This window comes from Peromyscus californicus, unplaced genomic scaffold (genome assembly GCF_007827085.1).
Source record: "Peromyscus californicus insignis strain IS unplaced genomic scaffold, ASM782708v3 Scaffold_13__1_contigs__length_99412109, whole genome shotgun sequence".
Classification (NCBI taxonomy): Eukaryota; Metazoa; Chordata; class Mammalia; order Rodentia; family Cricetidae; genus Peromyscus; species Peromyscus californicus.
The window spans coordinates 28484403-28507342 of record NW_026294424.1 but is presented as its reverse complement, the minus strand read 5'-3'; positions in this window follow the sequence as shown (position 1 = coordinate 28507342).

Genomic DNA, 22940 nt, shown 5'->3' with positions numbered 1-22940 from the left:
GACAGAGACAGAGATAGACAGAGACAGACAGAGACAAAGAGACAGAGACAGAGACAGACAGGGAGGGAAAGAAAACCACCCTAGCCCTTTGACTGTTGCCCAGATTTTCAGAGTTAAAATCATTTACATAACAGTAGGACTTTTTAGGCATTTAATTTAAAATGCCCTTAGGTTTGGCAGAGTTCTGGGCATCTGAGTTTGGTAGTTTTAGAGTCTGGTTAGAGTCTGCAGAGGGCAAAACTTCTCTGAATTGATGAGACTGTCACAATGAACAAAATGGCTTCCTAAGGAACAGGTCTGTAGCTAAAATGGCTGTGCTTCCCACATTCCTTTAAAAAGTCTACATCTGTTTGTACGCTATTGGCTCTTTCCATCCTCATCATGCAAATGTTTCTTAACTTACAAAAGATTATGCTTCCACATGGTTCAAACACTTTCAAGTGTTGTAAGAACTACTTCCCCTTTACCCGTACTCTCCACTGTCTCCCCATTCTCCCTCCTCCACTATTAGTGTACATAAACTTGTTTTAGTTTGTTGAGATAACACTAAGTTTACAAGTTAGCAGAGAAAGCTTATATCTGATGAATACAAAATTCAATTGAATAAAAATGTGTTTGTAGGTTTTTCTACTCTCTTTCTCTAACAAATGACAATAGTACTTACTTTTTTTCTGCTATTTTCCCTTAACAATAAATATTAGGATCTTTTTATGTTGGTCCCTAGAGAGTAGCTTCATTCTTTCTTAATGCTGCATAGCACGCCATTATATGGATATGACATATGTGATAACAGTTCCCCTCCAATCCACTTTTAGATGTCTTCAAGTTTCTCCCCAGTAAAGACACCACTGAATGAATAAACTTATACGTAGGTCATTTCTTCTGGATATATTAAATTTGTAAGACAATTTAACTGTAGTTGAAATTCCTGGGTTAATGTGAATATTTATTTGAAGAAATATTCACCATAGAGTTATATCAATTTATATACACTATGAATGCCATGGGTAACAGAGAGATATTGGCAAACATTTCCTTCGGTGAGGAAAAAAAAAACTGTCACATTTATAAAAAATGTACACTTCTGACTTTGAAAAAGAGAAGTGAAGAGAGTGAAAGACCTTGGAAAACTCAGTCCTGCATGTGGTGTCTCCATCAAATCCCTCCACTCAGGGCTCCTCGCCCTATGGAGAGTTTAAGAGCCAGAGGGGATGGAGGACAGCAGGGAAACAAGGCCCTCTTAGCACAGCAGCACTAATGCATGTGTAAACCCACAGAGACTGACAGCATATCGGGTAGCATGGTCATAGCAGCAGACACAGCACACACAGGCAGACCTGCACAGGTCTAAGGGAAATGGCGTCCCAGAGTTGAGAGAAGTGGACACAAGCCCCATCTTTAACCTAGAAGCTATCGTGAATGGATAACCACTCTCATATGAAAATTTAGTTCTCTTCTATGGAACCTCACTGGGGATACAAACCACTTTGAGGGCAGGCTCCATGCCCAATGATAGCCAACACAGTACAAACTCAATGGCATCTTAGGAGGTTCTTTGTCTCATAATGTTTTTTTTTTTTTTTTAACCTTACAAGTCCTTTAAGCATATATTATGGCTTCAGAGTTTTTTTTTAATGGGATTTTTTTGTGAGTGAACATGTATGGCTTTGCATCTATATGTGTTATATTTTTTTCTTTAAGCTCTTTTCTTCTGTATGTTTTGTCCTATTCAGGTCTGTTTCTTTTTGCCTTATCATAACTTATTATTATTCTGTAGAGACCTGTTTGTTACTAATAAGAGACAGAATGAGTATGAATCATATGGGAGGGAGAAAGGGAGATCTCTAAGGAGCTGGGGGGAGGGGAAACCATAATCAGAATATATGGCATGAAAAAAATTTTTAATAAAAGACAAATAGAAAAAATATATTTATCTGCTATGAACATTGCTTTATCAACTAAAACACCTCCCTGACCCTATATCATGGTTGTTATTTGTATTTCTCTAATGAAAAATTATGTTAGATATCTTGTCATGTGCTTAAGTCATCATTTGTATATTTTTCTCTGAAAGAAAATGTCAAGTCGTCTGCTCATATTTTAGTGACCTTGCCTATCTTTTTGGTCCTGAGTTCTAGAATCCTCTGTATACCAGCTCTAAACTATTTTTTATGTATTTAAAATATTCATCTTCATTCCATAATTTGTCTTTCACTTTTTAAGTAGTATCTTTTGGAGCACAAAAGCTGAAACACACAAATATATCCTCTGTATTTTCTTCTAAGAGCTTTAGTAGTTTAGGTTCTTAATTTTGCCCATTGATTCATTTTGAAAAGTATACATTTTCCAAACTATTGTTTGTTATTGTTATTCTTCAATCAATACTATATTTGGCAATTTGAAGTTCTCTATGATTTTATATAAATTTTAGGATCGCCTAGTCCATTTCTAACAACAAAAAGGTTTTCTGAAAAAGGCTATTGGAATTTTGACAGGGGTCCCACTGGTTCTGTAGATAAGCAGGGGTGTTTCTATTTATATAGGTCTTTAATTTCTTCCATTAGTATTTTATTGTTTTCAGTGTAGAGTCCTGTGTTTTCTTGATTAATATTTTATTCTTTTTTCTCTTTTTACTGATATCTTTATATTTTACATAATTCAAGCTGTCTTTGGGGTTTGTACATCTTGAGTCACAGTTAAACATATCTCTGTTTGGACTAAGAGGTGAGTGAATCTTTTACCACCCAGAGAGTCCTACCTCTAGGACTTAGACCCTGAGGTACAACCTGTGCCTCCCAACCCTCACCCATCACTGTCCCAGTTGCTGGACAGTAGGAAAGACTCCTGTGGGCAGGCTTCCTCACCAATACCCCCATCTTACCATGCAATCTACAAGACCCACTTCCTGCCCCAAACACATCCATCCCCCTGTGATCTCAGAGGTTCCCTGAGACACAGAATCTGCCAGTTCTGATTGGACCAAGAGCAGCTCCATGAGACACCGAATCTGCCAGCTCCAATTAGACCAAGAGCTTTGATTGGACCAAGAGTGGCCGTGTGAGACACAGACACAACAAGCACAGATTGGACCAAGAGCAGCTCCCTCAGACACAGGCACCTCTTGCACCTTTGGAGGAAGAGATGGGTAGACACCAGTGCAAAAATAATACAACATAAAGAGCAATATGGCACGACCAGAACCTAGTGGTTCTACAACAGAAAGACCCGAACATCACAACTTAGAAGAGGCAGAAGAAAGTGACCTTAAAAATAACTTTAGAAGACAATAGAGGCCTTTAAAGAAGAAATGAAAATTTCTTTTAAAGAAATTGAGGAAAAGACAAACAAAAAAATTAGAAGAAATCAATAATTCTCTTAAAGAAAGCCCAGAAAACCAAGAAAAAGCAATTAAACAGGTGAAGGAAACAGTTCAAGACCTAAAAATTTGAAATAGAAACAATGAAGAAGATACAAACTGAGGGAATGATGGAAACAGAAAATCTTAGTAAATGAACAGGAACTACAGATGCAAGCATAACCAATAGAATACAAGAGATGGAAGAGAGAATCTCTGGAGTGGAGGATACAATAGAGGAGATAGATTCATCAGTCAAAGAAAACACTAAAGCCAAAAAAGTCATAACACAAAACGTCCAGGAAATCTGGGACACCATGAAAAAGCCAAACCTAAGAATAACAGGGGTAGAAAATGGAGATGAATACCAACTCAAAGACACAGAAAATACATTCAACAAAATCATAGAAAAAAAAAACCTTTTCCAACTTAAAGAAGGAAATACCTGTGAAGATACAAGAAGCTTATAGAACACCAAATACACTAGACCCCCAAAAAGTTCCCTTGCCACATAATAATCAAACCACTAAACATACAAAGTAAAGAAAGAATATTAAGAGCAGCAAAAGAAAAAGGCCACATGACTTATAAAGGCTGACACATCAGAATAACACCCAACTTCTCAGTGCAGACTCTGAAAGCCAGAAGGTCCTGAACAGACATAATGCAGACACTAAAAGACCATGGATGCCAGCCCAGACTAATATAGCCAGCAAAACTTTCAATTACCATAGACGGAGTGAAGAAGACATTCCAAGACAAAACCAGATTTAAACAATACCTATCCACAAATCCAGCCCTACAGAAAGCACTAGAAGGAAAACTCCAACCTTAGGAAGTTAGATGTACCGATGAAAACATAGGCAATAGATAACCCCACAGCAGCAAATCTCAAAGACTGGAAACACACACACACTACCACCAAATGATAACATAAATTAACAATCACTGGTAATTAATATCCCTTAATATCTATGGACTCAATTCACCTGTAAAAAAGCCACAGACTAACAGAATGGATATGAAAACAGGAGTCATCATTCTGCTGAATACAAGAAACATACCTCGACTTCAAAAACAAACACTACCTCATATTAAAAGGCTAGGAAAAGACTTTCCAATCAAATGGACTTAAGAAGCAAGCTGGTGTAGCTATCCTAATATCCAACAAAATAGACTTCAAACTAAAATCAATAAAAAGAGATCGAGAAGGACATGATATATGCATCACAGGAAAAATCCACCAAGACAAAGTATCAATTCTGAACATATATGCCCCAAATACAAGGCACCCACATATGTAAACGAAACATTATTAAAGCTTAAATCACACGTCAAACACCACACATTAATAGTGGGAGAAATTAACACCCCACTCTCACCAATGGACAGGTCTGCCAGACAGAAACTTAACAGAGAAATAACAAATCTAACAGATGCTATGACCCAAATGGACTTAATCGATATCTACAAAACATTCCAACCTAACACAAAAGAATAACCTTCTTCTCAGCACCCCCATGTAATCTTCTCTAAAATCAACCACAAATTCAGTCACAAAGCAAATCTCATCAGCTACAAAAATAATTGGAATAACCTCCTGTATTTTATTGGCTTAAAGTTAGATTTCAACAACAACAAAAATTACAGAAATCCTACAATCTCATAGAAACTGAATAATGCCCAATTGAATCACCACTTGGTCAAGGAAACACAACAGAAAGAAATTAAAGACTTCCTAGAATTCAATGAAAATGAAAGTACAACATACCCAAACTTATGGGACACTCTGAAGGCAGTGCTAAGAGGAAAATTCACAGCACTAAATGCCCACATAAAGGAGTTGGAGAAATCTCACACTAGCAATTTAACAGCATACCTTAAAGCTCTTAAATAAAAAGAAGCAAACACATCCAGGAAAAATAGATGCTAGGAAATAATCAAATTGAGGGCTGAAATCAATAAACTAGAAACAAAGAGAACAATACAAAGAATCAATGAAATAAAGAGTTGGTTCTTTGACAAAATCAACAAGATAGACAAGCCCTTATCCAAACTAAACAATAGGCAGAGATAGAGCATCCAAATTAACAAAATCAGAAATGAAAAGGGAGACATAACAACAAACAGACAATGAGGAAATCCAGAGAATTATCAGGTCATACTTCAAAAACCTGTGCTCCACAAAATTGGAAAATCTGAAAGAAATGGACAATCTTCTGGATAGGTACCACATACCAAAGTTAAATCAAGACCAGATAAGCTATTTAAATAGGCCAATAACCCCCAAGGAAATAGGAACAGTTATTAAAAGTCTCCCAACCAAAAACAGTTCAGGATCAGATGGCTTCAGCACAGAATTCTACCAGAATTTCAAAGAAGAGCTAATTCCAATACTCTTCAAATTGTTCCACACAATAGAAATAGAAGGAACGTTACCAAACTCTTCTTATGAGGCTACAGTTACCCTGATACCCAAACCACACAAAGATGCAACAAAGAAAGAGAATTACAAACCAATCTCCCTTATGAACTTTGATGCAAAAATACTCAATAAAATATTGGCAATCTGAATCCAAGAACACATAAAAAATTATCCACCCATGACCAAGTAGATTTCATAACAGAGATGCAAGGATGGTTCAACATACGAAAATCTTTCAATGTAATATACCATATAAACAAACTGAAAGAAAAAAATATGATCATCTCATTAGATGCTGAAAAAGCCTTTAACAAAATCCAACACCCCTTCATGACAAAGGTCTTGGAGAGATCAGGGATGCAAGGAACACACCTAAACATAATAAGGGCAATTTACAGCAAGCCAACAGCCAACATCAAATTAAATGGAGAGAAACTCAAAGCAATTCCCCTAAAATCAGGAATAAGACAAGGCTTTCCACTCTCCCCATATTTATTCAATATAGTACTTGAAGTTCTAACTAGAGCAATAAGACAACAAAAGGAGGTCAAGTGGATACAAATTGGAAAGGGAGAAGTCAAACTTTCGCTATTTGCAGATGATATGATAGTATACATAAGTGACCCCAAAAATTCTACCAGGGAACTCCTACAGCTGATACACACCTTCAGTAATGTGGCAGGATATAAGATTAACTCAAAAAAATCAGCAGCTCTCCTATACACAAATGAGAATGAAATCAGAGAAACATTACCCTTTACTATTCACAAATAAAATAAAATGGTTTGGAGAAGCTCAAACCAAGCAAGTGAAAAGTCTGTATGACAAAAACTTTAAGTCTTTTAACAAAGAAATTGAAGAAGATATCAGAAAATGAGCCGGACGGTGGTGGCACACGCCTTTATTCCCAGCACTCGGGAGGCAGAGGCAGGCAGATCTCTGTGAGTTTGAGGCCACCCTGGTCTACAGAGTGAGATCCAGGAAAGGCACAAAGCTACACAGAGAAACCCTATCTCAAAAAAAACAAAAAAAAAAAAAGATATCAGAAAATGGAAAGATCTCCCATGCTCATGCATAGGTAGGATTAACATAGTAAAAATGGCAATCTAACCAAAAGCAATCTACAGATTCAATGCAATCCCTATCAAAATTACAACACAATTCTTTACTGATCTAGAAAGAACAATACTCAACTTCATATGGAAAAACAAAAAATACCCAGGATAACTAAAACAATCCTGTACAATGAAGCAACTTCTGGAGACATTACCATCCCTGACCTCAAGCTTTATTATAGAGCTATAGTAATAAAAAAAACAGCTTGGTATTAACATAAAAACTGATGTGTAGAAAATTGGAATTGAATTGAAGACCCTGATATTAATCCACACACCTATGAACACCTGACTTTTGACAAAGAACCCAAGACTGTACAATGGAAAAAAGAAAGCATCTTCAACAAATGGTACTGGCATAACTGGATGTCAACATGTAGAAGATTGCAAATAGATCCCTATCTACCGCCATGCAGAAAACTCAAGTCCATGTGGATCAAAGACCTCAACATAAATCTGATTACACTGAACCTGATAGAAGACAAAGTAGGAAGTAGCTTTGAATGCATTCACACAGGAGACCACTTTTTCTAAATAACACACCAGTACCACAGACACTGAGAGCAACAATTAATAAATGGGAGGCCCTGAAACTGAGAAGCTTCTGTAAGGCAAAGGATGGTAAGTAAGACAAAACAACAGCCTACAGAATGGGAAAAGATCTGCACCAACCCTACATCTGACAGAGGACTGATCTCCAAAATACGTAAAGAATAAAAGAAACTAGACATTAAAATACCAACAATCCAATTAAAAAAGGGGCTACAGAGCTAAACAGAGAATTCTCACTCAGAAGAATCTCAAATGACTGAAAGACATTTATGGAATTACTCAACATCCTTAGTCATCAGGGAAATGCAAATCAAAATGACTCTGAGATTCCATCTTACACCTGTCAGAATGGCTAAGATCAAAAACACTGAAGACAGCTTATGTTGGAGAGGATGTAGAGCAAGCAGAACATTCCTCCACTGTTGGTGGGAGTTCAAACTTGTACAGCCACTTTAGAAATCAGTATGGCAGTTTTTCAGAAAACTGGGAATCAATCTACCTCAAGACCCAGCTATACTGCTCTTGGGCATATACCCAAGGAATGCTTAATCATACCACAAGAACACTTGCTCAACTATGTTCATAGTAGCATTATTCATAATAGTCAGAATCTGGAAACAACCTAAATGCCCCTCAACTGAAGAATGGATAAAGAAAATGTGGTACATATACACAATGGAGTATTACTCAGGAGTAGAAAACAATGACATCATAAAATTTTCAGGCAAATGGATGGAACTAGAAAATATCATCCTGAGTGAGGTAACCTAGACTCAGAAGGACAAACATGGTATTTACTCACTCATAAGTAGATGCTAGATGTAGAGCAAAGGATAACCAGACTATAACCTACAGCTCCAGAGAAGCTAGCTAACAAGGAGGATCCTAAGAGGGATGTGTAAATTGCCATGGGAAGGGGAAATAGATGAGATCTCCATGAGTTAACTGGGGGTGATGGGGACAATAAAGGGGAGGAGTTGTGGGATGAAAACATAAGGGAATGGAATGGTCGAGCTGGAATAAGGACAGAGTGGGAGCTCAATGAAAGAGATACCATGATAGAGGGAGACATGGGGATAGGGAGAAACCTGGTACTATGGAGGTTCCCAGGAATCCACAAGGATGACCCCACCTTAGACCTCTAGCAATAATGGAGAGGGTACCTGAACTGGCTTACCCAGGTAATTAGATTGGTGAATATCCTGTCATCGTAGTGCCTCCATCCAGTAACTAATGGAAGCAGATGCAGAGATCCACAGCCACTCACCAGGCCAAGCTCTAGGAGTCCAGACAGAAGAGGATGTCTATGAGTAGGGGACATCAAGAACATGATGGGGAAACCTACAGAAACAACCAAACTAAACTAGTGGGAACTCACGAACTTTAGACCAACAGCTGTGGAGCCTCCATGGGACTGGATTAGGCCCATTGCATAAGTGAGACAGTTGTGTAGTTTGATCTGCTTAAGGAGGCCCCTGGCAGTAGGATCAGGATCCATCCCAGGTGCATGAGCTGGCTTTTGGGAGCATACTACCTATTATGGGACACCTTGCAGAGCTTTGATGCAGGGGGAGGGGCTTGGACCTGCCTTAACTGAATGTACCAGGCTCTGCTGACTTCCCATGGGAGACCTTCCTTGTTGGAGGAGGGGACAGAGGTGGGAGTGGTTTTGGGGGGAAGACTAGGGGGTGGGAGGAGGGAAGAGACGGGAATCTGTGGTTGGTATGTAAAATAAATAAAAAAAATTCTTAGTAAAAAATATATTCCAAAATAATATATAAAATTTTAACAACAACCACAAAAATCTCTATTTTAAAAGTATAAACTAATATCCCCTTTTTCATTTTAAAATCTTTATGATTTCATTATTGTCATTTAAATCTTCAATGTAGTTGGAATCATAAGGTATAGATCTAAATTATTTTTCCTATTTGGTACACCAGTTGCCCCACTAATAATGCAGAGCTTCTGTTTCTCGCTGATTTAAGATACCTTTTTAGTGATACATTAAATTCCACGTGTGTTTGGATATCTCTAGTCTATACTCAAGCACCAAACTGTCTCGGTTTCGGGTCTTTATAATATGTTAGTTTATATCTGGCAGCATAGGGAGGCTATTTTGTTCTCATGTTTTCCTTTCCTCACAATTATAATTATCGCTTTTATTCATCCTTTTTCAGATGACCTGTAGGACCATATTGCCAGGTTTTAAAACCTTGTTTTAGTGTTATTGAGTTAACACTAAGTTTAGAAGTTAGTAGAGAAAATTTATAGCTTCATGATATTGAGTCTTCTTGTCCAAAAATATGCCATGCTGTCTTGTTTATTCAAGTCTTTTATGAGTCTCTAAAATTTTAAATGCTTCCTAATACATGGGTCGTTCGTATATTATTGTCCTATTTATCCCTTAGGGTTCAATCTTATTTTCTACTCTTATAAATTAGGTATTTTCTTTCCGGATGAAGGAGCTATCATTCCATTATGGTGGGTAAGGCATGGAGGCTAGGAAGGCTGTGATAGCTTAGTCTGGGGTTGTGGCAGGAACTGGTGGCACTACTTGTTACATCTTGGTGGAGCAAGGACAACTCAGAATCAGATGTGGACTGATGTCATCTTCAAGGCCTGCCCCCTGTGAAACCCCGCATCCACCTCTTTCACTTTTGCCTTCTTCCCCAAAGTTTCCACCATCTCTTAACATGGCACCACCAGCTGGGGACCTGTGTTCAAACATAGGGACCTGAGGGGCAGGGGCATTGCACAGTGAAGGTACAACAGGTACCATCAAGGGCCCAAATGTCTTGATCCTTTCTTAGAGACCACATGTGAAGCAAGCTTTTATAACATAACTCTTCCTGAGCAGAGCTGGCCTCAATTTCTTCAATATGGTGTGATGGGTGGTGGGTTTCAAGTTTCCTGCATGCCTGACAATTCCAAGCATGAACACATGGAAATAGCACTTGTTGTACATGATGAACAGGAAGGGAAGTCAGGGTAATATGTGGAAAGTCTAAATAATTGGATGATGATAATGTTGTCCTCTCAGATTGTTAGCATAATTAAGAAAAACTAACACAATTTCAGTTAAGAAAACTATAATTAATGTATTGAAAATGAATTTTCAGTCACTCTTTTTATTGCATCAATCAGTTGTTTACTTTTCTACCAGTGTATGCTAATTCATGTTAGACAAAAGTTAACTCCTAAGCTGCTGTTTCTTCCAGGAATATCTATATAAGGTTAAAAAGGATCACATCTGAGCAGTCAATTCAAATAAAGAAGCAAGGCTCCAGATACTGTGGGTGACATGAGGCAAAGGCAGAAAGACGTCATTTCTGTGACCTAAGTCTGAAGGACCTATTTGCCTTTTTCCTGCTTGTTTAGAAAGTCTGCATTCATTTTCAAGTATATAAAGTGAACCTGACATCACTCACAGGAGAACAGATAAAAATCTGTCATGAAGACTGAAGAGATATATAACATAAGCCAGCCATCTCCTTTAGAGTCAGGAAGTATCTAGTTTATACCATGAAGCAATGGGCCAATAAAATGTAATTGGTATTGAAATATACCACTGAGGAGGATCCTCATGTTTCAGGCTCCCACGTTTTCCACATCAGTCCTCACTCCACAAATGTAATGTTGAGGTGACATAGAATACGCCTATTTGCCCAAACAAAGATACATTAATTCAAAGATACTTTTATATAGAAATGTGAGGTTTACATGTATATAAGAATATATTTTTCTACATGTATATTCTTATATATATTAGGTTTACATAGTAATGTTAAATTAAAACAACATACATTGTAATAGTAAGTGGAATTCTTCAAAGTCAGTTAGCAAATAAAATATAGAGTATAAATTAATGTGGTAATGAAGATAGATTTTATTCTAGAACTAAGAAATAATAACTAAGGATATGCCATCCTGGGAAAAGTGGGAACAGATCATGCTGTTAGCCTGGGCTTTCCCAAAGAGAAATTGTAGTTACTAGCCCAGGCTTCTTGAAAATGTCTATATACACTTGCAGTGCTCATGAATTAGACTAATTTCAAACAAAAGCCTATTAGAAAATGTCTTAGAAATTCTTATGAAAAATTAGCAAATATAGATACATTACAGTCTTATTTTCATGGCACATTCATAACTGACCTTTGAACTATGTAGTTTATGGAATCACTTTCATTTCTCCAAGTTCCTCCAGGTTACTATTCATATCCATGCAACCCTTACTCTCCATATCAAACATATTATCTTGTTGAATCCCAATGTAAGTCTAGGAAGGCTTCAAATATAACTATTTTATCATAGTGAAGCAGATTTAAAAAATACTCAGAGCTTTGAGCACCAGCAAATAGTTGACCTAAATGGAGAGGCTTGATCTTCTGCTCAAGAGCCCAAGTTCTTTATGATGCTAGAGGTAGAGGTTGTTTTGTTTCCTTTGTGTTTTGATTCCTACTTAAATTAGAACTTTGAAACAAGATGAACAAAGAAGCAGACATGGTATATTACTGGAAAATTTTTTTCATTCTTATTTTCTCTGTGGGTTGAAATTCTGTATCACCCCCAATCAATCTCCCATTAAAAAATCTTAACACAACGGTCAAGAATTTCTTTTTTTTGCAGCAACTTGTAGACTCTGTAGTCAATTTTCTTTCAGCCTACTCTGAATGTATATACAACGGCAGACTATGAGAGAGAGAAAAACTGAGAAGACACTATATGTGACTCTCTGGAGGTCAACAGAGTGTCTCTGAAAGGGCTCAGACTGATAGCTCAAGTGTACAGGGGCCTTTGACAAGCTCTTTTATCTTAAGTGACAGTGTTTCCTCATCCCCTAGCCTTCCATTCCTCCAATACCTTGTTTTCCATCCTTCATGGCTACAGATTTACTCTTCTTCCTGGCTTTGATTAGCCTGCCCCCCAACCAACCTCTACCCTGCTTTCCTGTCCTCCCTTGGCCAAGAGTGCTACGACATGAGAGAAGTACTCTATCATCATGATGGGAAGTGTCAGGTGCACAAGATAAATGCAAATTTCATGGCCCTACTGTCTCATTCCGCCAAATTTTATGAGACTGAGAAAACTTGGAAGCTTATGCTACAGGGCCATTTGGTTGGCAGGAAAGGGAGCAGACTTTTTCCAACACCGTCTGTTGGCAGCTCCGGTGCTAGATTTACAGCAAGGGATGGAGATTGCTTTGGCTATTGAGGCTGCTACTCAGCCAGCTGGGGGCCTCTCAAGTGAGGGAAGAATGATGGCGTAGATCCTGGGAGAGAGTGTTCCACTAAAGCACTCCCAGTGACAGCTTTTTGGTCCTACTTTGGGCTGAGAAATTTGGCCCCAGTGAGACTGGTCTCATTCACAGACAATGTCACCACCCAAATACCCAGTGCCACTTAAAACTGGTGTCCACGGAAGCGTTGGAATGGGAAGACAGTTTCTGTAGTGAGAAACTGGGTGTAGTTTCTGACCTGTTTTTGTGTTAGTTTGTGGTTTTCTATTATAGACTATTGCTTCATCTACTCCTAAAGCTATTATCACTTGGGAGATAGCAAATTTGATACATGTTGTGGCACAATGGTTGAAAGTCTGGATTTTGGGGCCACGGTGCCAAAGTTAAAAACCAGTTGTCTTCTAGCACAGTGCTGTGTGTGCACTTGTAGAAAATTCTCATCTTCTTCGCATCTCAGCTCCTGATTAAAGCACTTATAATAACATCACTTAGAATGGGGTTTGTTGAAATAATCAAAAACAATAAGCTAAGTGCTTAGAACATGGACAATGGAACCACTCAAAGAGAAACGTGGCTGTTATCACTGGTGAAAACACATTTTCCTGTCTTGAACAGGGATTTTCCATTCTAGGGCAGTCAATCAGAAGACCCATGACTATAATGAGATATTTCAGAAGGAATCCTCAGACCTGCCTAGAAGATGGAGTTTATTTCTGATACCACACTGTGCAACCTAGCTCTGATCCAGATTACAGAAGGAAATACTGACAGAGAAAGAACTGTGGGTACCTCTCAAGTCTGTAGCTGAGAATGGTGCCCATATACCAAGTCTACTCATAGGCAGAATAGACTCATGATGAAGGTCAAGGATCAATGGGCTTTGCCAAACCTCAGATACAGAACATATGAATAACAGCAGTGGAGACCCAGATCAGTGTATTGAAAGCAGTATCATTGTTTGTGGAAACAGATGTAGACCACCAGAAGCTTGGAACAATTTGCAAATGAAAAAAGTAAAATCTAAAATGAACATGTTTCATGGTCCCACAGCCAGAAGAAGGTTCAGGATTAGAACATAAACTTGAACTTCCTAATGCCATGCACTTGCACTGTGGTTGCTCTGCTGAAAGCCATGGCAGGAACACACTAGTCTTCATACACGGCATCACCTTCCTCAGCCAAAACCTCTCTTCTGCAGATCGTGTCTCCAACAGTGGCCAAATCTATGAAGCACCTGCCTCCAGCAATGAATTAATAAGTAAAGAGTACATTAGTAGACACAGAGAAAACATTTCTCAAAGCTTTAGCTTAAAAGTGTCATTAATGTGGGGTTCCATTTTGAGGATCTACTATAATTTGCATGGCAGACACTGAGCTAGACCTTCCAGATGTTTCAGAAGAACATTAACTGCCATGCCTACCCTCATATAAATAACCTGTTGGTCAGACACCAAGGAAGATCTCATGAAGCTGAGTGAGAATGGGAAAGAAGCAAATGTTTGAAGCCTTGACAGGAGTGAGAGCAGAGGTTCTGTTTGGTCTTTTAAGTATTTTTGCATAATATTTGGAACTACTGATTCTACACCTTATATAGCATTTAAAACAAATCTTCAGAAGGACTTTTAGTACAAAAATCAGATTAACTTTGTGACTTCAATAACAAGAGTTTTTGGCACAGAGGTCCTTTGTTGAATACCACAAGGTACTCGCCTACTGGGAAGAACTGTGAGTTAATAAATGATTTATTTGTGTTCCACAGGTTCAGTGAAAGCCTTGTCTTTCATGGCTTATAATATTCCACACATGCAGCTCTTCTGTTTAGACTTCCTGAACTTCCTACCGAGGAGGGGACCCACTTCGTAAGTCCCAAGTAAATGATATAAAGCACAGTTCATAAGCATGTCCTACAACTTCCTGAGTAAAAGGCTTTCCAGAACCCACAGACTACCTAAAAGAGTGAAGGAGAAAATATAGGGTAAAGGAGATGTTTTTCAATCAATTATACTTTTAAATTATTTGCTTCACACGATTTATTAGAACAAGACGAAAACCCCCTAAAGTTCTGAAGAAATATTAACATAACATGCCTGTAACTCATGCTGTGTTTAATGAGAGGTGCTGTTTTTCCTGCCATGGGGGCCATAGCCCAATGAGTGATGACTCTGAAAAGGGTCACATACATATTCATCAAATTCGACATGCTCATGTAAACTGGTTTTAATAGGCCATGACAGCAAAGTTGTGTTGGGCAAATAGCTGCATATGGGCTTCTCCCCTCCACCAGCATATTTAGCCATTAACACTCTGCTATCCATGGATGAAATATTAGCTTGTTAACTTAAGGCCATCACTTGTTGTGGATTCTCTGTGGTAACCAAGTAAGGAAATCATCTTAGCTTCTTTCTTCGGGGTGAGTCTTGAACTTTATGTTTCTCATTTTACCTTAATGGTGTCGTCACTACCGTTCTACTCCCCAGTCCCAGAACTCAGAACACTTATGCAAAATGTTCTGTCCCAGAGTGATATTATGTCCCATCCAAATTAAAGACTCTTAGTTCTTTTTTGGTCATTATCACAAATGTTGCAGTTTTCCAAACTTTTGAAAATACACGTCAATGAGAAAACCATTTTCAACTGTCTACCAGTTTGGCATGCATGATTGCTTAAGCTGACATTAACCCAAATCTAAGATTTTGATGCTTGTCTTGGTTATTTCATGAATCTGTTGTCAAGTTTACAAAAAACAACCTAAATCATCAGAAAATAACTAAAATTACAATTAATCCATTGGAAAAAAAAACTACCCAGCCATAAATAGAAGTGTGTGTGCCTTCTAGAGGCTACCAAAAAGACTGGAGCTCTGAAGTCCATTATCTCAAGACATTCAAACTCTGAATCAATGTTGATAAATTTTCTTGCTGTAACCATCTGGAAGTTCTGGCCACCTCAACTACCAATCTCTGGATATTCTTATTTATTTCAATTCAAGTATATTAATGAATCATAGCATTTGGGTCTCTGTGTCAAGGAAGTTTCTTCTTAGGTGAATTAGTGTTTAGTTTTACCCACTGTAAAACAATCAGCTATGCATTCGAACCTCCTGAAGATAGAGTCATATCAGGCTGATTGGAGACATCACCAGCTTTAAGTAACATGTTGATGAATTTTATAGGGTAAAAACTAGTCTGCCACTTATAGCCAGTGATATTTAATTATGGGATCTTCTCCTTCACCTCAGCTTTTCTTACCTCTTTTCCAAATAGGAATTGGGCTTTGCAAGAATAATTGTTTGCCTTTTATTGCTGAGTCGCCAGAGTGACACAAACTTAAAGCAACCTTGGCTGACAAGAAAGTAAACAACACAGTAAAATATTTTATTCATAAATATAATTAATCTATATGATGAGAAAATACATTCAAAGAAAGATTTTTTTTGTAAATTAATCAGATACTTGGCTCTTCTTTGTTGGTATGTTTCCCAGGGTAGAAGATGCAGGTACATGAGGTTCCTCTTTTAATTTCCATATTCAGTTATGAATGAAAAGCATATTGGCATGGGGTTGGAGAAATGGTTCAGCAGATAAGAGCGCTGGCTGGTCTTCCGAAGACCCTGGTTCAATCCCCAGCACCCACATGAGAGCTCACAACCATCTGTAACTCCAGTCCCTGAGACTGGCCTCTTCTGGCTTCCGAGGGCACTTGGCATTCACATGGCACACAAACACACGGGCAGAGCACCCATACACACAAAATTACTTTTGGTCGTGGTGTTTTATTCCAGTAACAAAAATCTCAGTGAAGACACCATCAGAGTCTGGTGGTCTCATCAGTGGATAAGCAACTGAATAGTACACCTTCCTTCTCCATTAACCCACTGGTTGCCAATGGGTCAGCAGTACATGATAGGGAACATGAATCTCTCCCTCTTCCATCTCTGACAGTTAGGAGGGCCCAACTTCTGTGGACCCAGTGCCACGTATAAACAGCTGTTGTGAGTTCATAGTTGCCATGGCCATACCATGCTTAGAAGACGGTATTTCACACAGTTATCCCCCATCCTTCAGACTTATATTCTGTTTTGCCCCTATTTCACAATGTTCTCTGAGCTCCAAGACAGCAGGATCCATATCTCTCCCAGGGCTGAGCCCTCAACTGTCCTTTCCTTTCAACATTCTGTGACGCCATGGGTGTTTGTATTTACCTCAGTTCACTGAAAGAACAGGTTTTTATGTTTAAGGGTGAGAATTGCTTCTGTGGTTATAAACAGATATTTAGGGGGTGGGTTCATGTTATATCAATTAACTAAGCAATGATCTTAGGTCTTCCCCTTCCCTAGGATCTAAGTAAGACCTCTTCAGTCACAGATGTTGGACCAGGTTTACTGCATTATACATGGATTCCATCTTGTAGAGCAAGCTCTAAATCCATTAAGAAGCAGTGATGCTCCTATGACAGTGATGTCCCCATTCCACCAATGAGCACATCTTGTCTGGTAAGTTAGTATTACAGTTGGGAGAGTTCACTGTTGGGTTAAAATGTCAGAGCTTTTATTATGCCATAGCCTGCACAGAACCATCTAGCAGCACCAACGTCAGACAGCAGGCAGGAATCTTCCAGCTCAATTCCAACTTGATGTCTACATCTTGTATTTGAGGTTGAAATGTTCTTAAATGAAGACATCACTACCATGTACATAATTGATAGATTGTGTGTTCTGTAACTTCCCAGTTCTGGTCAAAGTTCACTAGGCTACTGTTGCCAAAAAACATAGGACATAATTTTTGCTTGATTTCTATGTTTTTGGGAAAAGAAATCCATTTGTAACTATTCTAATTTTATTCTAACGAATTAAGAACTTTATATCCAGAAAGTCACATTGCCTTCAATGACTAGTGAATAGAGGAAGAAGACAAAAAGCATGGCTTCCTTGGCATGACTGCCCATCACTAAGAGTCAGGAATAGTTGATACATTTGGCGGATGCAGGAAAGTGCCATCTGGTATAGATTTCCTTTCAACTCATTGGGAGGATTTGGGGATCATAGACAGTAATTGAAAGCTGTTGTCTTGGGGGTGGTATTTTATTCAGTGCTTCCCCCCTTCTAGTTAGTTTCTGGTAACCAAGCCCTCTGAGCTGACATGCATCCTCTTATTCCACCTGTACTCACACTTTCTACACATGCCTGCATGCTCAGAGTGAACACCCATAAATAACATGCAGTTTGCATCTATTTTGCTCCCAAGTGCTGTAAACATCAAGGTCTACTTATGAGAGGTGTGCTTTTGGTTACAGGGGGTCATTGAGAACTAAGGACAAATGAATTGAAGTAAGCAGAATGAATGGCGTTGTTGGTCATAACTGAACGCTGGGTCTGAATGAGGCCACTCAAAGCCGATCACATATGACTTTAATCCACAGCTCTGCCCAGCATTCCCCGGGGATAAATCTGTCTCCAGTTTTTATTTACATATTATCATTTTACCTTATGTCACTGTCATAGTTTCAGACTTGAGTAAATCCACATTTAAATAGTGATTTGTCTCCTTTTGATAGTAAATATTCTTGTAAGTGGTGGTTAAGATTAAAGGGAATTTGTTGACAATAGGTAGACAGGGCTATTTAGGATTAAATGAAATTATATACTCAGCCAAGAGAGCATTCTTTGGGAGGCTCCATCCTGCAGGTGCCGGTTACCCTACAAATGCTGCCTTTGAAGGTACAGTGATAATTCCCTGAAAGGAAAAAGAAAGAAAGGGAGAGGTGGAGAAACAACACATTTAAATATGTTCTCAGCTCTCTAGACTCCCTGGGAGGGGCAAATCCTGCCTGGGAGAGCCCTCCAGACGCCACCACTTAAAGGTTAGCAAAGGGTTCTTTTGAGGTGACATTAAAACCTTTAATAGCTCCCAGCCAGTTTGGACAGGAATCATTTCCCTCACTGGAGGCAGAGGCAGAGGCAGGAGCTCTTGTACTGCTCAGTTACCTGTCTGCAAGAGGCTGGGGTGAAACCTTAGCTGGGTGGCTTGGCAGGAGAGGGTGGAGCCCGCCCTGTCCTGTCTGCTGGCCTTGCCCTCCGCCCTAATTGCACCAAAGGCCCAAAAAGCTTCAGGTTGCCCATTAGGCTCTTGCTGAGATGAGCAATTATAATATCAGTTTTCCCCCAACACAGGTCTGACGGAATGGCTGGGAGAGCAGAGGTGACTCAAAGTTTAGTAAGTCTTGGGGAAAGTTTACCAGTGCCTGCTGCTTTCTGGTCAACAGATTTGGCCTTTCCACTCCGAGCATTGGCCACAAACAGTAGGAACCCTTTTCAATCACTGCCGGCGACACTTCATTTCTGTCATATATGACCCTTGGCAAACTGCAACTCAGCGAAGAACATTCTTTCCAGAAAGGAACCAGACATCATTCAGCTAAAGACGATTTATGGTGGGGACGCAGGGCTTGTTTGCTTTTGTTGGCCCCCTAGGGCTACTCAGCCAGTTAAAATGAATGTCCTTTTGCACAGCCATGCTGATAGGAGGGTCCTTCTTGGGAGGCCTGGGGAGGGTGGATGCCACCCTGGACTTCATAATGACTTCACTACTTTATGACTTGTCATCTACCTCGGCTGCCGTGACCCAGAAGCCTCCGGATCTCCTACCTGAACAAGCATCCCATTTTGTAGTTTTTCTTGAAAACGAGATGCCTATGTCCCAGCCACTTTCCCCTCCAAAGGTCTTGGTCACACATCCTTCAGTTCTTCTGCTCATACTTCATTTGTTCAAAAATTAAAGGAAAAGGTTAACGATACTTTGAAAAGTGCTTACCTGAGCCCAAGATCCCCAACACCCTTAGCCTTTGCTTCTCTGCTGCAGGAGAAGGCACGCCCCCATGCAGTTATCTGTCAGAATTTCCCAAGGAGTACAGCCAGGAGGAAGCCTCAGTAGTGGTCCAGCCCGTCTGGAGATCTCCCATAATTAATATTATTATTATTTAGGAGGAATGGATTAGAGGGAATTTTTGTTCAGTTTTAGATTTTATTGAAAACAGCAAAAGGGTTTTTAGCATCGATGGTAGTGATGGCTCCACAAAACTGTGACATAATTCATGCCACAGAACTGCTTACATGTATGGTTGTCTAAAGTAATCAATAAGATGCTATAGGCACTGATCACAATAAAATACTAGTGCAATAATAATGCTAGTAATTACTACTAATATTGATATTAATAGTTTTAACTCAGAGCACATCTGGCTAGGTATATGAACTTTAAATGTATTTAATGCCACTGAACTGTGGGCTATGAATGTTAAAATGATGAGTATTCTGACACATGCACTGACTAAATTAAGGTATATATTATAGTAATTATATCAAATATTATTTCATTGAAATTCTATTGATCAATGTTATAATTATTAAAGCTATTAGTAACTATTAACATGAATACTAATAATTAATATTCAGAGTAAATGCGGCTGAGATGAGTGAACTATGAATGTGTCCCATGCCATACTGAACCATGTATTTATAGATAACTAAAATGATTTTGCTACATGAGCCAGCCAAATAACCTAAAATATTAACCTGATAGTAAAAATAATATTCATTTGAGCATGTCTGGCTCAGATGGTCAGTATGTTTCTTAGCACTGTTCCTAGGAGACAGGCTGACAACTGACCATCCATCCATGGGAGGAAGGGTGAGGTCAGGCCCCCAGAACCACCCCAGTCCTGTTTCAGATGGCGGTGGAAACAGAGGGTAACAAAGCGGTAGGCACCATCTTCTCAGAATTACTCAAAGACATTTTAAAGTCAAGGGATATAGATTTCCAGAAAACCACATATATTTGGGGAAAATAGGGGTCATTCTCCAGAGGCTTTGATCTGTTCCTTGGCATTTCACAGAAGGCAGCCAGACCATGTTGACTCAACACCAGCAGTGCAAGCTGGGACCAATTAATTTACACCACTTCGTGTGGGAGCTGCAGCCCAGTGTATTCTGCCCCGGCTTAACAAAAAGTAAATGTTCAGTGTTAGCAGAGTTTATAAAACTTATAAAGCCAATAGGTGATGTGATTTTTTTTTAAATAAGCACCCAACCCCATTGAACAAGTATTTGTGACTTGTTCTGGTCAGTCTTTGCAACTGCATGTTTTAAATGTCCCTTTAAAGTCTATGGCACTGTAAATTTAAAAAATCTGAGACACATTTTTCTCTCTCTCTGAGAACTTGGGCATTGACTTGACTTTTTAGGTCTTGAGTTTAAATTGATTCTAAAATGAACCACTGATGTCTTGACTTCGTGAATATTGTTCATCACCAGTTTAGACCCTCTAGAAGAGTTGTCAGTGGGGCGAGGTTCATTACCTAACACTATGAATACTGCTTAAAAAAGAAGAGAGAGAGAGAGAGAGGAAGGAAGGGAGGAAGGAAGGAACGAAGGAAGGAGTGAAGGGGGAAAGTTGCTCTATACAAAGCAAAGCCTTTAATGACCACTTCAACATTAAGTTCATTTTTTTCTTCCTTCTAACACTTGGATCACTCACTGGCAGGTGATCTACTGAATCTGAGTGGACTCTGTGACAGGTCATGGGACACACTGGAGGCAGCAAATCTGGATTTGCTAAGTGACATGTGCTTATAGAACATGCGAAGAAAAAACCATCTTCCTATGTGCAAGAGGAATGAAATGAATGTTAGATGGAATATGACATGTGAACGACGTTAGACAAAAGGTAGGGATGGATCAGCAGCAGATGAACTTTGTTCAGAAAGAAAAGTAATCTTTTATGTCAGCAAAATCAAATCCCTCATTCGTGTGTGTGTGTGTGTGTGTGTGTGTGTGTGTGTGTGTGTGTGTGCATTTGTATTTATTTATTATGTATACAATGTTCTGCCTGCATGCCAGGAGAGGGCACTAGATCTCGGATTACAGATGATTGTGAGCCACCATGTGGTTGCTGGGAATTGAACTCAGGACCTCTACAAGAACAGCCAGTGCTCTTAACCACTGAGCCACCTCTCCAGCCTCTGTGTTGTCTTCTTAGTCCTTTATCATGGGTGAATGGATTAAGGCTGCTCTTCCCTACACAAACTAAGTGGAGGGGTGGGGTTCAGGATCTAGTTAGAACTTGACCTGCACCACCTAATAAAGAACTGGTTCTTGGGATGGTGACCTGACTCTGAGCTGAGCCACTAAGAATCTACAGACAGAAAACTGGCATTTCTTTAGTGGTGAGAAGAGAGATGCCCACCCTCCCTGAATGGGAGGGTCAGAAGGTATGAAACGCTTTCCCATGGGCTGTATGGGTCTGTACCAAAAGGGAGAGCCAACATGAGATTGGGTTCTACCCAACGGATTGGCTAGCAATGAGACATTTCATCAGACACAGGTAAATATCCTACCATGATGGGTTGAGACAAAGTTCCAATGACAAGCTAGAATCGTTCCAGTAGTCTGGGTCACTGGATCCTCAGGAGCAAGGGACTCAGAAAGGAATCTCTCACCATGCAAGTAAGTGGGCATGGGGGAAAAGGAGCTTAACTATTTCTAGGACTAGAAGGTGTATCACTTCTCAAACAAGTGGCATTTATCTTAGTCCTTTGGCCCTCTGAACTCTGTTACCCCAGCCTTTTACGCGGTCATGAAAGAAGACACCAAAACAAGAGTGGAGGTGAGGAGGGTGAACCACTTTCCTGTCAGGCTTCAAGTGCAGAGCTGACTGTTTCACAGTGTGGCAAACAAAACACGCGTTCACTTGAACCTGTTGTTATCAGATGCTACAGGCTGGAACAGAGAGGACTCTTAATGGGTAGCCAAGCTGTAGAGCCTCACTGTACACCCATATTTCCATTGCTTTGTGACTTGTTTCTGTGACTTCATGATTTGAAAGGACCCCAAAGACTCTGTTATCAGAATGACCAAGCCTCCCTCCCCCCACAGGGTAGAAAAGACAAGAAAAATGAATGGGAAGTTTCACTTCATCTCAACATGTCAGTTACTCTACCAACAGCATTGCCTCACAGTCATGCTGTCTGAGGAGGAGGTGAGTGTTCACTCACAGCCATGCTGTCTGGTGAGGAGGTGGGAGTTCAAGGGGAGGTCCAGATCTGACAGAGAACAAAGAATGACACCAGAATCAGAACTGAGGTACTGACTAAGCACAAATGGCTCCTGACAAAAGTGTCTCAAATCTCTCGGGAGGGAATCTTTGTTGTCTAATTTATTTGTTAGAAGATGGGGGACACTGGCACCTAAAACTTGCATCA